The 13256-nt window shown below is 27.8% G+C and overlaps 1 long non-coding RNA gene across 1 annotated transcript in view; it reads right to left on the bottom strand.

Moving 5' to 3' along the window:
• The window catches only part of LOC129915423 (uncharacterized), a 158944-nt gene that overhangs the window by 13263 nt on the left and 132425 nt on the right, over positions 1–13256 (bottom strand). The window lies entirely within an intron of this gene.

The raw sequence follows: 13256 nt of genomic DNA, 5'->3' as shown, positions 1-13256 counted from the left end.
TGATTGAGGTATCAATGGAAAGGTAATATCACATATAAAATTAAAAAAATAAAATCTTTCAAAATTCTTAAAAAAATAAAGCAATAAAGGGTTATATAGAAAAAACAGACTAAGGGCCAATTTATTGAGCCCCCATTAAATTTTGAAATTTATCGTTTTAGTTAAAAGCGTTGTTAAACTATTGACGCCTTTAAGTATACATCATTAAAAATTCTTTTAATTCACCCTTTTTTAGTTAAAGTGCTTACTTTTAATGGAAACTTTAAATTTAAAACTCTGTTAAAAATATCCTAGGGATTTTTTTATTTTTTTGAAAAATTAATTTGTCAAAATTTAATATTTGTCAAATTAAATATGTATAATAAATAGATACATAGATTTGAATTAAAAGATTTAAATGAAGAATAATAAAACAAATATAAAAACTGGTCCATAAGCGAGGGTATCAAAATGTCAGTGTGTACCAAAAACTGATGCAATTGCAATTTTATGAGATGAAAATATTATCCATCAACGCTTGTGTTTCTTTGAAGTGGAGAAGATGATTTTGTATATTGTGCTGTTCTGTGGAGTAGATCCATTAATTTTTTTGAATTTATGTCCTTTCAAAATCTTTATCTTTAGTGCAATGTTGCAATAAAATGAAAACAGGCTATAAGTCGTTTGTACTAAAACGACAAGAAAACGACTTGCTCTAGGAGCGCCAATTTGAATTAATTTTGAACTTTATAACTTCGTAATTCTGTCCGCTCTTCGCCCCTTTTCCTTAAAGCACGATAATTGCTTTACTAGAACCAGAATTTTGGCGTCCAGAGAGATTCTTTTTTTTGGGTCGTTTTAGGACAACGTATTAGGGAATTTTTGTCATAAATATGTAGATATGAATCTTATTCGATTCTTAGCAATCGTCCGCGTGACTCCTTAATACACCTAAAAAATCTACAATAGAATTTGAAGTTGATAAAGGTGCATAAAAGCAATATTTATTCAGAAGTAGACCGATACAATACATTTATATATGTAACTTCATTGAAATCACATCACAAAATTTACACAAACATATTAGGACTAATAATTTATTTCAACAATCCTTTAAAGAAATGTTATCTAATTTTTCGATGTTTATTCCTTCGGTGGACTATTTTGTTTTCTGTTTCGATTTTGGTGTTTTAACTAAAACGACTTTTAAATTTAATGCTCTATTAGTTAATGTAGTCAAACTTAAAAAACTCTTAAAAGAGACTGAATAAATGAATTTTGTTTTTTAATTTAAAATTCCCTTTTTTAATGGAGATTTAAAGTTTAATAGAGAGTCAATAAATTGGCCCTAAGTACTACATTTTTTACCGCTTTGATTACTTTTCTTATGCATTAATTACACTGGTTTACAAAGGTTTTGTTGCCGAAACAAAAATATACTTTTCTGAAGGTTTTCAGTGTGTTGAACTCGAATCCGAAGTCATAAACAACTAATCAGCTCCCGTTTTTGAGATATTACCGTTAGAAAATGCAAAAAAACGTTTTTTTTTTATTTCTTCGGACCTTATTCTTTTGTATAAGGAAAATTGTTTGAGAATATTTAGTAACGGTTTCTATAAAAACTGTTTTCCATCTTTCGATAACTGTTTAAATCTTTTCAATATCTTTTGTATTGCCCGAGATATCTTAAAATTAAGTAAGTGGGTTTTTCTTCATATATCATAAAGGAGATAATGACGTCATAAAATTTATAAAAATACCAAACAACTGAGGATATCTCGGGCAATAAAAAAGATATCGGAAAGATTTAAACAGATTTAAAAAGGTGATAAATAGTTCTTATAAAAACCGTTACTAAATATGCTCAAACAATTTTCCTTATATAAAAAAATAAGGTCCGAAGTACTGCATACTCTAACGGTAATATTTCAAAAACGGGAGCTGATTAATTTTTTTTGACTTCGGATTCGAGTTCAGCACACTGAAAACCTTCAGAAAAGTATAATTTTGTTTCGGCAACAAAAAAAAAGTTTAATTTTGTTAACCAGTGTTATATATCTAATTTACTATTTTTCTACACAAACGTATGCTTAATTTGACTTATCAACTTTACTGTATGTCAATTACAAGCGTCTTGAAAAATAATTGAAATATGCTTATACGCAATTCTAAGCAAAATTCAAGGTATTTGGTCGGAAAAAATTCATATTCTAAAAACTCTGATTTGATTTCAGAAATCCACTTATTACTTCGGTATTTTTATTTTTAAATTACAATAAATGGGTTCTCAAATAAATCATGATATTTAGGGTCACTGTATGTATTTTGATCAATTAATAATACTTAAAATTACCATTATTTTTGAAGGTTTTATTTGAAAAATAAAATGTTTTTCTCTCACTTATTCTGACCAGCTGCATTAAAAGTTTTTATTTTCATTTCAAATAGTACTTAGAATGTTCATTAATATTGTCCAATATAGTAGAGTAACTAAAGCTCCAAAAGTGGCAGTATTTGAAATAAGAAATTATTTAAAAATTTTAACATGTCCTTTTAAAAACTTTTTCGTAATATAAATTGCATTTATTTTTCAAATTTTTTTAGCCACATTTTTTAAAATTTGAAATTATAAAAGGAAATGTCAATATGTATTACAGTTTATGAAAAAAATTTAAAAGTATTTCATTTTCGAAGAACTTTTTTAATAGAAGTTTTGAAAAAAAAAATTAACTATTTTTTTTTTGTAAATTAGCTAATTTTTTTTAAGTTCAACATTTAAATATAAAGTTATTTTTTCACCATTCAATAGCCCTTATTGTTGAAAGTAAAATAGCAAAAGTTTAAAGTTCTTATTTGCCAAAGTCTTTGAGAAAATCAATTATTTTAATGCAAAAATTCTGTTTTTATCAAAAAATCCAATGAAAATGAAGTAATTTTTATTTTTTTTTTTTTTCAAATCTGTAATAAATATTACCTTTTCCTCTTCGGAATTCATCTGATAATATCTATGGCCAAAATTTTTTTCAAAATAAATTCAAATATTACTAGGAAAAAGTTTGAAAAAAAAGCCATTTAAAAATTTTTAGTAAGGTTTTTTTTTACAAAACTCTCAGTTGAGGACCAATTTTTCGAAAAGTCTTGATTATATAGTGAATTTAAATTTATATAGATAGAAATGAGATTCTGGTTTTTTTTTTAAAAGTGTAGGTATGCAAATATTGTAGGTGCTGCCGTTGGGTTTAAAATATTTTGTTTGCATTTGAAGTCAGTTCGTGAGAAAATTAAAGGTAGTCTTTTACTACCATATATTTGTTTTCCTTAAATTACGTAGAGAATCTTTAGTATCATTTATCTTATGAAATTTAAGCAAAAAAATGGTTTTGTTAAAAAAAATTTAATTTCATCGTTTAAAAAAAAAAAGATCATCAAAATCAGATCTGTTCGGCCGGGTTTTCTAATAATTTGCTTTAGTTACTACACTAATAAAAATTATTGCTTTATAATGTCTACGAGCTTCAAATTAATTTTTCAAATATCATAAAATTTAAAATTTTATAGGTAAATCTATGAAAAGTTGAAATATTGTAAAACACCAGCACATTATTGCTCACAGTTTCCTTAATAATTGCTGGATTTGTATATCAATAGAAATGCAATATGATGTATAAATTTAAATAAAAAAAAAAAAAACCTTGAAAATTTTTGAAAAACTAAAGCAAGAAAGTCTTCAATTCCAAAAACTGACTAAATATTACACTTTTAACTGTTATGATTACTTTTTTTTCGCAAACTTGATAAATTAAAAATGTATCCATATCAAACATTATTCTGCGTCAATTACAAGCTTAATGAAAAATAATTGAATTATCCTTATATGTAAAGCAAAATTCAACGCTTTTAGTCATAAAATGAATTAATTTTTGAACTCTGGATTAATCTTAAAAAACAATTAATTATAAATTCGGAAATTAATTTTTGATCATTATAAATGCGATTTTAAATGAAAGATAACATTCAAAGCTTACACTGGTCTGCAAGGAAATCCTCCTTTAAATAAAACTATGTATATTGTATACTTTTCTAAAGGATTTTTGTATGCTGATTCCGAATCCGAAGTCAGAATTGATGTAGTACGTCACGTTTTTCAGATATTCCCGTTAGACAATCTCAAAAACCCATTTTTTTGCTGTTTTCGAAGAAATATTTTGGCATAATGTAATATTTTTCAATTAAAATTCTTACGGTTTTTAAAAGAACTTATTTTTTTCTTTCAAATTAAGTTTCAATCTTCTCAATATCTCTTTTCTTCTCCGAGATATCTTAAGTAAGTTTAGTAGGTTTGGCATATCTTATCATAAAAAAAACTTATCTTTAAAAATTATTATATCTTTCTCCCTAGAAAAAAAAAATATACTTTTCTAATGGACTTTAGTGTGCTGATTTTGAATCCGAACTCAAAATTTCGGTCAGCTCTGGTTTGTGAGATATAGTAGTTTTAATTGAGATTTTCTAAGAAAAAACTTGATTTTGTGATACTTTAATGCGAATAAATCCTCACGTGATAGAATTTTTTTGACTTCGGATTCTAACTCAGCACATCAAAAATTTTAAGAAAAGTATACTTTTGTTTCTAGGAGAAACAAATCTGAAGCTTTATAAGTCAGTTTATCGAATGGTTTATTACAAATAAGATATTTATAAATACATAGATAAATAGTATATAAAATTACAAAACACGTAAAAAATTTTTTTAATGTATTTTATTATGGTTTTCTTTACATATTTGACTTTTTAAATATAATGGGCGTTGATATTTTACATTTTCCTTAATTAAGGTGTTTTTGTTCATGTTGGATTTACTAAAAAGTAAAGGGTTTCGATATTTCTGCTTTTTTTATAAATCAGTATTTTAAAACATGAGTAAACATTAATGTAAAAGGACATATTTGGTGTGAATCGATAGGCCATATTACGAGGAATAAGTCCTCCAAATTTGAGCTCAATGCTACAAATAGTTTTAATTTTGCACGAGTTCAAATAAATCTAAAAGGTTGATTTTTTAGAAACTACCCACATTTTTCAAAAATCATTTTTACAAAAATGGTACCTGATAGAATTTTTCTGAAACCAGGTTTAGATTCAAGAAAGTCTAATCTGTCATAATATCAAACAATTATTTGAAGGAGAAAAAAAAAGTTAAATTTTGCAGACCAGTGTTATTAGGGAAAGTAGGGGAAAGGCCGTCTGGCCTTTCAGTGTTTAACTGTCTTAAAACCAATAAAAAACTTCTTCTAATTAAAATAAAGGGGCATTAATAGTCGTCTTAAGACCCCGGTTTATCTTAGACTGGGGTTTATAAAATGTTATTTAAAAAGGATAAACTCCAGTCTTTTTTAGTAATAACTTAGACAGCGTCAATGAATATGGCCCATAGTCTTTTTTCATTAAGTTTATTATTTTTTTAGAAACTCTCAAAATTAATAAAAAACACTGAAAAGAAGATAATACGTTTTGAAAAAACATAAAAAAAAACTTTCTTGGCCCCACATGAGGGTAAGACCGCCCTATCAAATTTTGTTGGTAGACAAATTGTTTCTTTTGTTTTATTATTATTATTATTATATTCATAGTAATTCGTACATAAATGTACGAAGTACTGACACATTAGCAGCGCGGCAACTGAGGCCATTTGGCTGCGACAGCACAAGACAATGACACAAGAGAGAGACAGATAGACACAAAGAAAGAACATATAACATAGAACTACGTGGCACAGAGGAGGAGACATAGTTGAAAATTGTCTCATATTATCGCACAGGTGGCTTCAGTTAAGCTGGCGATTTAGAAAAAACATCTGAGCCGACCGCTGGGTTTGAACCCACGATGTCTGGCTCTGAAGTCATCTACCTATTCCTCTGTGCCATGGCCACCTGCTTCTTTTGTTTTAAATTCAATCTATTTGCAATAATAACACACGTATGATAATATTTTCATTAGTGCTTCCTCCAGTCATTTATCTTTCTGGTAACTTTAACGAGTACCATCTTTTTTCACTTTTTTGAGCTACCTATCTGATTTTAATATGTCTTTTAATTTTATCTTTACGACTTTACTTCTTTCGCAGAAAATATTTTTTGAATATTTACTATCTACATATATAGAAAAAGAAATGCTAAAAATACTACCGATTAACATGAACGATAACATTTGATGAAAAGTCACAAAATTTACTGTCTCAATTGAACTTGCTCAAACTTACAAACGTAGTTGACCACATTATATTTCTATACTACTATCATGAAGTCGAATTTAGTATTACTTTAAGTCACAACTATTTTGAGGTAGCGATCAGTGCATTTATTTCATACAAATTCTGCTTTTTTAAGCTCCCACTAGAGTTTCTAAGATCGTTTGTCTCCTTGATAGTACTATGGAAATATATATACAATGGTCGACCATACCAGAAGGCACTTATTTTATGTTACAAGTGTTGCCAATATTACTTTTTTTCATGCAACAAAGTGCAACGCACTTAACCCTAGATGAATTTTTAATAAAAAAGAATATTAGAAATTGCAATTGTTTTTGTAGGCTTATATGAAAATATGAATATTTTCAAGCGTATTTAGCAAATATTTTCTTTTCTTTTATTAAATATTTTTTTTTTTTTTTGTAAAATACGCAGATTTTTAAAAATTATATTGTTTTTTAATACTTTTGAGTACTTATGACAGTTTTGTTTTTGAAGTGAAAACTTCTTTAGTATCGTAGTGATTTGAAACAAGATGAAACGAAAAAGCGACACGAAAAATAATTTGATTATAACTTCTTTGTTTTAATAGATAGATAAATTAAATTTATACTGTAGATAGGTAATTAAATAAACTATGACTGTGCAATTTCATTTTCATTCAATTTCTATTAATTTTCTATTAATTTCATATACAATATCCTGAGATAATTATCATACAATCAGAAATCAATATTATGTTCCGTCAATAGAAAGCATGAGAGATAATTGAAACAGGAGATGTACCTATAATAAAATTTTTTAGATTCAAAAGTTGATACTTGATCATCAAAATACATAATATTGTTTAAGTTATAATAAACTTTGCATATAAACAAACTCAAACCCACTTTACTGTTAACCCCACTAAAACTTTAACCCCACCCTTATTCCTATAACGTGTCCAAGAAGTAGTTTTTTAAATGATTAAATGTATTCATGTGTGCAACAAAAACAAAAAGAAGCAACAAGCACCAAACAGCAAACAAGGACCAACAAACAACCAAACACCCCAATAACCAACCAAACAACTTAATAACAAAAAAACAAACACCTAACAATAAACATGAAACAATGAACATCAGAGAATAAACAACAATTAACAATCGACAGACAAAAAACAAGAGGCAGCCAAACAATTAAATCATTATACAACTAAACAACAAAACACTTACAACAAACGAACAATCAAACAAACATTCAAACAAACAATCAAACAAACAATCAAACAAACAATCAAACAAACATTCAATCAAACAATCAAACAAACAATCAAACAAATAATCAAACAAACAATCAAACATACAATCAAACACAATCAAACAAATAATCAAACAAACAATCAAACAAACAATCAAACAAACAATCAAACAATCAAACAAATAAACAAACATACAAACAATCTAACCAACATTCAACTATATACATAAAACACTATATACATAAAACACTATTTGATTGCACTCATAACCATAGCAGCGAAGCGCTATGCAACGGGCAGGTCGGCTAGTAAATTTATAATTGAATGATTTCAATTAAATAGTACATATGTATTATGAAAAAAATTACAAGATTTGTACTTAAAGTTATTGAAATATCTTTTTACAAATAACGAAGTATGCTGTTTAAATTCTATTATTTATGCAATAAAAAAATTTAAGAACAAAAACAGAGATACCAAAAAAAAAACCATTCAAAATAAATGATGAATCGAAGACGCCGATGAATAAAAACAGAGTTTTAACAAAAGCTTATCGATCCATTTAAAAAATTTGTTTAAAAAAAAAAATTAATTAAAAAAATTTAAGGCGTTTTTGGAAATGTTTGCTATAAACTATTACTCAAACGTTTTTGTATAAGAATTGGTTGCAACTTCATTCAAGAGAATAAAAACTTTCTGTTATTTGCTTCAGAAACATAAACATTTTGATTAAAATCATAAGATTCGGTCGTTATTGTGAAAATAAATTTTTCCACTTGGCTAGGCGCACACATGCGATTTTGATCGCGCGATTATTCAGTCGCAAATTAGATGAGAAGAGTTTCAATGACTGTGGACACAATTTTCAAATTTTTAATCGCGGGAAGCATGTGTGTTCACAGGCATTGAACTCCTTGTGATCCATTTTTGCGACTGAATAATCGCGCGACTAAAATCGAATGTGTGCGCCTAGCCTAAAGAAGATCGCTTCAGTGGCTTGGACTCTATCATCGCAATGTCATGTCTGATTGTTATAGTAATTGTAATTGTTCGATTTTTTTTAACGAATACTAAACTTCCTTTATTTATGTCGCTTGTAAAAAGTATCTCACGTAAATGGAAGAAGTAGGTACTATTCTGAATTACTCGATTTTTATTCAAGCAGCGGATTGTTTTGCATTGCTTCCGAATTCCGAAAGACGTGATCTGCTTAAATGATATCGTATTTCTGACTTTAATTTATTTATCACTATTGTTTTTTTTTTGAGCTCATTTTTGACTTTAATAAAAAAATCAATAAAGCTTAAAAATATAAGGTAAAACAAACCAAAGTATTATAATCATATCTCAAGACTACTAACAAACTAACTGAGTGGGCTTAAGTTCGGTTTTGTTTTGTTAATTTGTGCGATCAATGCTTCTTATTTAAAATTTGTTTTAAAGTCGCAAATAAAAAGGGTTAATTTTAAAATTTGTATGCCATTTGAGAGCGATTTTCATTGCTGAATTTAAATATAGAGTTAATACATTGTGAAATAGTATTTGCTTGTTTAAAATAGATTTATCTTTATACATTATTATTAACATATCTCTACAAAGTATTAAAAAAAAAAAATTTAAACAAAATCAGAAGCTATTTATATTAAAAAAAAAAAACAATACACCTTTTATTTGCCTTACACAAATATTCACATAATTGCAGCCAAAAAATAGTTCTATAAGGTACAAATTGGCGAAAACTGCAAAAGTTACTACCCGTGTTTTTGTGGTAACTCATTTTTTAGCTGAGTAAACATTTTATGCTGTAAACAACAAAGCAATTACTTTTTTTTTTTTATTATATGTAAATAATCCTTTATTGTTGTATACAACCAAAACTCTCTAAATAGTGGACTAACTAAAGCTCAAAAATTTGCAATAGGTATTAATATTAGGGAACCCGGCCGAACAGCTTAGATTTTGATGATCTTTTTTTTCAAACGTCGGTAATTAAAAATACTTTAAAGTCTATAGATTAAAAATTGCCGGTGTTGCCGTTTTGATTTTTTAAATTTAATGGATGATTTTTGTATACAAAAAAAAAATTTTTTTCAAAATTTTTTCTTAAATTTCATAAATTAATTGATGTCAAAAGATTGTCTAGGAAATTCAAGGAAAAAAAAAATATGGGAGTGAGGGACAATCTTCCATCGTTCAAGCGATAGATGCAATTTTCTAATTAATTGACTTCAAACACAAACAAAAATATTTGAACACAACGGCAACACCTACAATATTTTAATATACATTTTTAAAAAGCCAGAAGCTTATTCATATTTGTAAAATTAGAATTAAGTAAATTGAGGAAAGTTTTTTTGAAAAAAAAGGTACTTAAACTCAAATTTTTGAAAAAAAAAAAAAAAAATTATTGACAAAATTGCATTTATTTTTCAAATTTTTTTGGTCACATTTATTATGATTTGCAATTATAAAAGGAAATGTCAATATGTATTACAGTTTATGAAAAATATTAAAAAGTATTTCATTTTCGAAGAACTTTTTTTAATAGAAGTTTTGAAAAAAAAATTAACTAATTTTTTTTTTTAAGTTCAACATTTAAATATAAAGTTATTTTTTATTTATTTAATAACCCTTATTGTTGAAAGTTAAATAACAAAAGTTTTAAGTTCTTATTTGCCAAAATCTTCGAGAAAATCAATTATTTCAATACAAAAATTCAGTTTTTATCAAAAAAAACCCATTGAAATTGAAGTAATTTTTAATTTTTTTTTTTCAAAAGTGTGATATATATTACCTTTTTTTTTTTAAACGAAGCTTTACCGAAGCTCTACAGAAGCTTTGAGATTTGACAGATAGCTTCGGAAGAGCTTGTATAGCTCTTTAATACATGTCTTATCGAAATAAAAAAAACTACTACAAAAACAAAAAATAATTCTTTTTTAAATGGTTTTTATTTGATTTTCAATCATGAATTTTATCTTTTAATCTGAAATTATATTATTATTCCATTAGTTTTTAGTATATCTATTAATAATAATTTTAAAAGTATATAATTTTTTTACCACACCCAGGAATCGAACTTCGTGTCTGCTTGGTGGCAGTCCACCACTCAACGCACTCGGCCATCCTCGTATATTAATTAATGAAATCAAAAGTTAATCAGTTCAAATAGCAGAAATGTAAAAAAAAATGTCTGAGCTAAATTAATCAATGTCAAAACCAAAAAGTGTCCCAGCTAGATTATTCAATATCAAAACCAAAAACCAAATACTAAACTTGATAATTTCTGTAAATCTTCTATAAATTCATTAAGCAGGCTTTTCCGAAAACAAGCTTTTTTCGTTTAAGTTTCTTTAACAATATTTAAACAACTTATTAGAAGTTGTTAAACAAGTTCAAACTTCTATAAGAAATTAAATTCTGAAGCAAGCTCAATACAAGCTGTATAAAAAGTAGATCCTGCGAGATCTCAATTTATAGAAGCTGTTGTGCTAGTTGGGTTGTGAGAAAATTGCATTTATCTCTTAAACGATGGAAGATTGTCAATTACTCCATTATATTTTTTTTCCTTAAATTATCTAGAGAATCTTTTGCTATCATTTGTTTTATGAAATTTAAGCAAAAAAAAAAAAATGGTTTTGTTCAAAAAAAATTTAATTTTAATTTTAAAAAACAATACGGCAACATCGGCAAATTTTAATCTATAGACTTTAAAGTATTTTTAATTACCTACGTTTGAAAAAAAAATCGTCAAAATCAGAGCTGTTCGACCGGGTTCCCTAATAATTTGCTTTAGTTACTCTACTAAAAGCAAGAAAAACAAAAGTGTTTTTAATTTAGAGTTAAAGGTGGAAAAACTTCAAAAAAAAAAAAAAAAAAAAATTTATTGAATTTATTTTGATGGGGGAATAGATTTTGACTTTTTTACCATCGATAAACATTAAAAATTTGTTGATAACAAAAACGAAGATGCACAAATTATCAAATAACATGGTAGTCGGTACCAGTACCTACATTTTACAATGATTGTGATAAAGCTTTGCAGCATAAAACAAAATCAAAAAATCGGTTAGTAGATATGGTCAAATAAGGCGATAAAGAATGGAAAATCTAGGAATGTATACACTAAAATTTTAATTTTTTTTTTGATAAATTTGCATTTGGATATTCTATAAAACCTACCTCAAAGTCTTGAAAAATATTGTGTCCGCAAATCTCGATTTTCAAGGTCCAAAGCAGAAGGTGCAGGCAGGGTTCGAACGTCGGTCATGAAATTTTGGAGCAAATTTGAAAAAAAAGTGGAGCAAATCCAAAATTTCCGGAGTAGATTTGAAACAAAAAAACTCTTACTTTTAAGGAAATTTTTTTAATAAAAAAAAAATAAAGTCTTAAAGTCAATGGAGCCGTATGGCATGGGGCGTATTCATGAACACTGTTTAAGAAACTTTTATGAAGAATTCGAGTTTATCCCATTTGAATTGCATTGGATAAACTCCAGTTTTAGTTAAACAACAACTATGAATTTGGCCCAATTTGGTTCATAAAATAAAATTATTTTGAGATAAATTCACCTTGGACCAATTTATATTGTTTTATCTTCTTCTTCCTTTTTCTCGGCGCTGTTATGATCTCGATGTCGAGGGGATCATAACCTTCCCACGTTACCGCTTCACACTAGTGATCCGCCTGTGGGGTTCGCCGGGTTGACCTCAGAAATCGGCGGCAAGCCTCCCGGTTTTGTATTGTTCCGTTTCTGAGGCCAACTGAATGCTGGTGTTTTTGCATTTGCTTGTACCAGGAGTTTTTAGGCCTACCTTTCTTTTTATTTCGTGTTGGAACGTTATATGATATTGCTTTTTTGACGGGGTTCTCAGGATCTCTCCTTTGAACATGGCAATACCAACTGAGTCGGTCGTGTTCAATTTTTTGGGAGATGGTGTTTTTAACATGAAGGCTTCCTCGGATCTTCGTACTTCTAATTCTATCAAGCTTTGTTACTCCTGCTGTCATGCGAAGCATCTTCATCTCAGCTGCCGTTAACTTACTCTCATACTTTTTGTACATTGTCCAACATTGTGAACCGTATGTGAGTGCTGGACGCACAACTGCGGTGTAGAGCCTTCCTTTCAGCTTAGGGGGCATTTTTCGATCACAGAAGATAGCAGAATTTTCCCGCCACTTCATCCACCCTACGCTTACGCGATGATTGATATCGTCATCACAAGTACCTTCGTTATTTATCATAGACCCCAGAAACTTAAACTTTTCACACTTTGGAAGCACTACACCATTCAAATAAATGTCAGGAATAGGCCTGTGTGGATGAGAATTTATATTGTTTTATAAATCTCATAAATGCAAGTGGTGGTTCAAAAATGTGTTTGTAATTCTAAAATAAATACAATTTCAATTTCAAACATTCTAATCCGGTTAGTTAGGTTAGTTTAGTAAAACAATTTTTCTTTGTGGAAAAAGTGGAGTAAATCTCGAAAAATCGGAGCGGTGGAGTAGATTTCTTTTGTTCCTCAAAAGTGGAGCAAATTTGCTCCGATCGGAGCAAGGTTTGAACCCTGGGTGCAGGTTTATAAAAATAACAATTTCTCATATTTTTGTTAGAAATTTTATTAATCGAACTATTTTAATTTCTGCAGAGAAATATGTGTGTGCGTAAGATACTTTCATTGTGGAAAGGAATATTTAGTTAGTTCAAATTTTTCCAAACGCTGTTTTTTTTTTTTTAAAGAATAGAATCTTTGAACTGAATCTGATATTTTTTTTTTAAATATT

The sequence above is a fragment of the Episyrphus balteatus genome, chromosome 3 (genome assembly GCF_945859705.1).
Source record: "Episyrphus balteatus chromosome 3, idEpiBalt1.1, whole genome shotgun sequence".
In the NCBI taxonomy this organism is placed as follows: domain Eukaryota; kingdom Metazoa; phylum Arthropoda; class Insecta; order Diptera; family Syrphidae; genus Episyrphus; species Episyrphus balteatus.
Note: the sequence above shows the minus strand (reverse complement) of the source record. Positions and strands in the feature narration are given on the sequence as shown.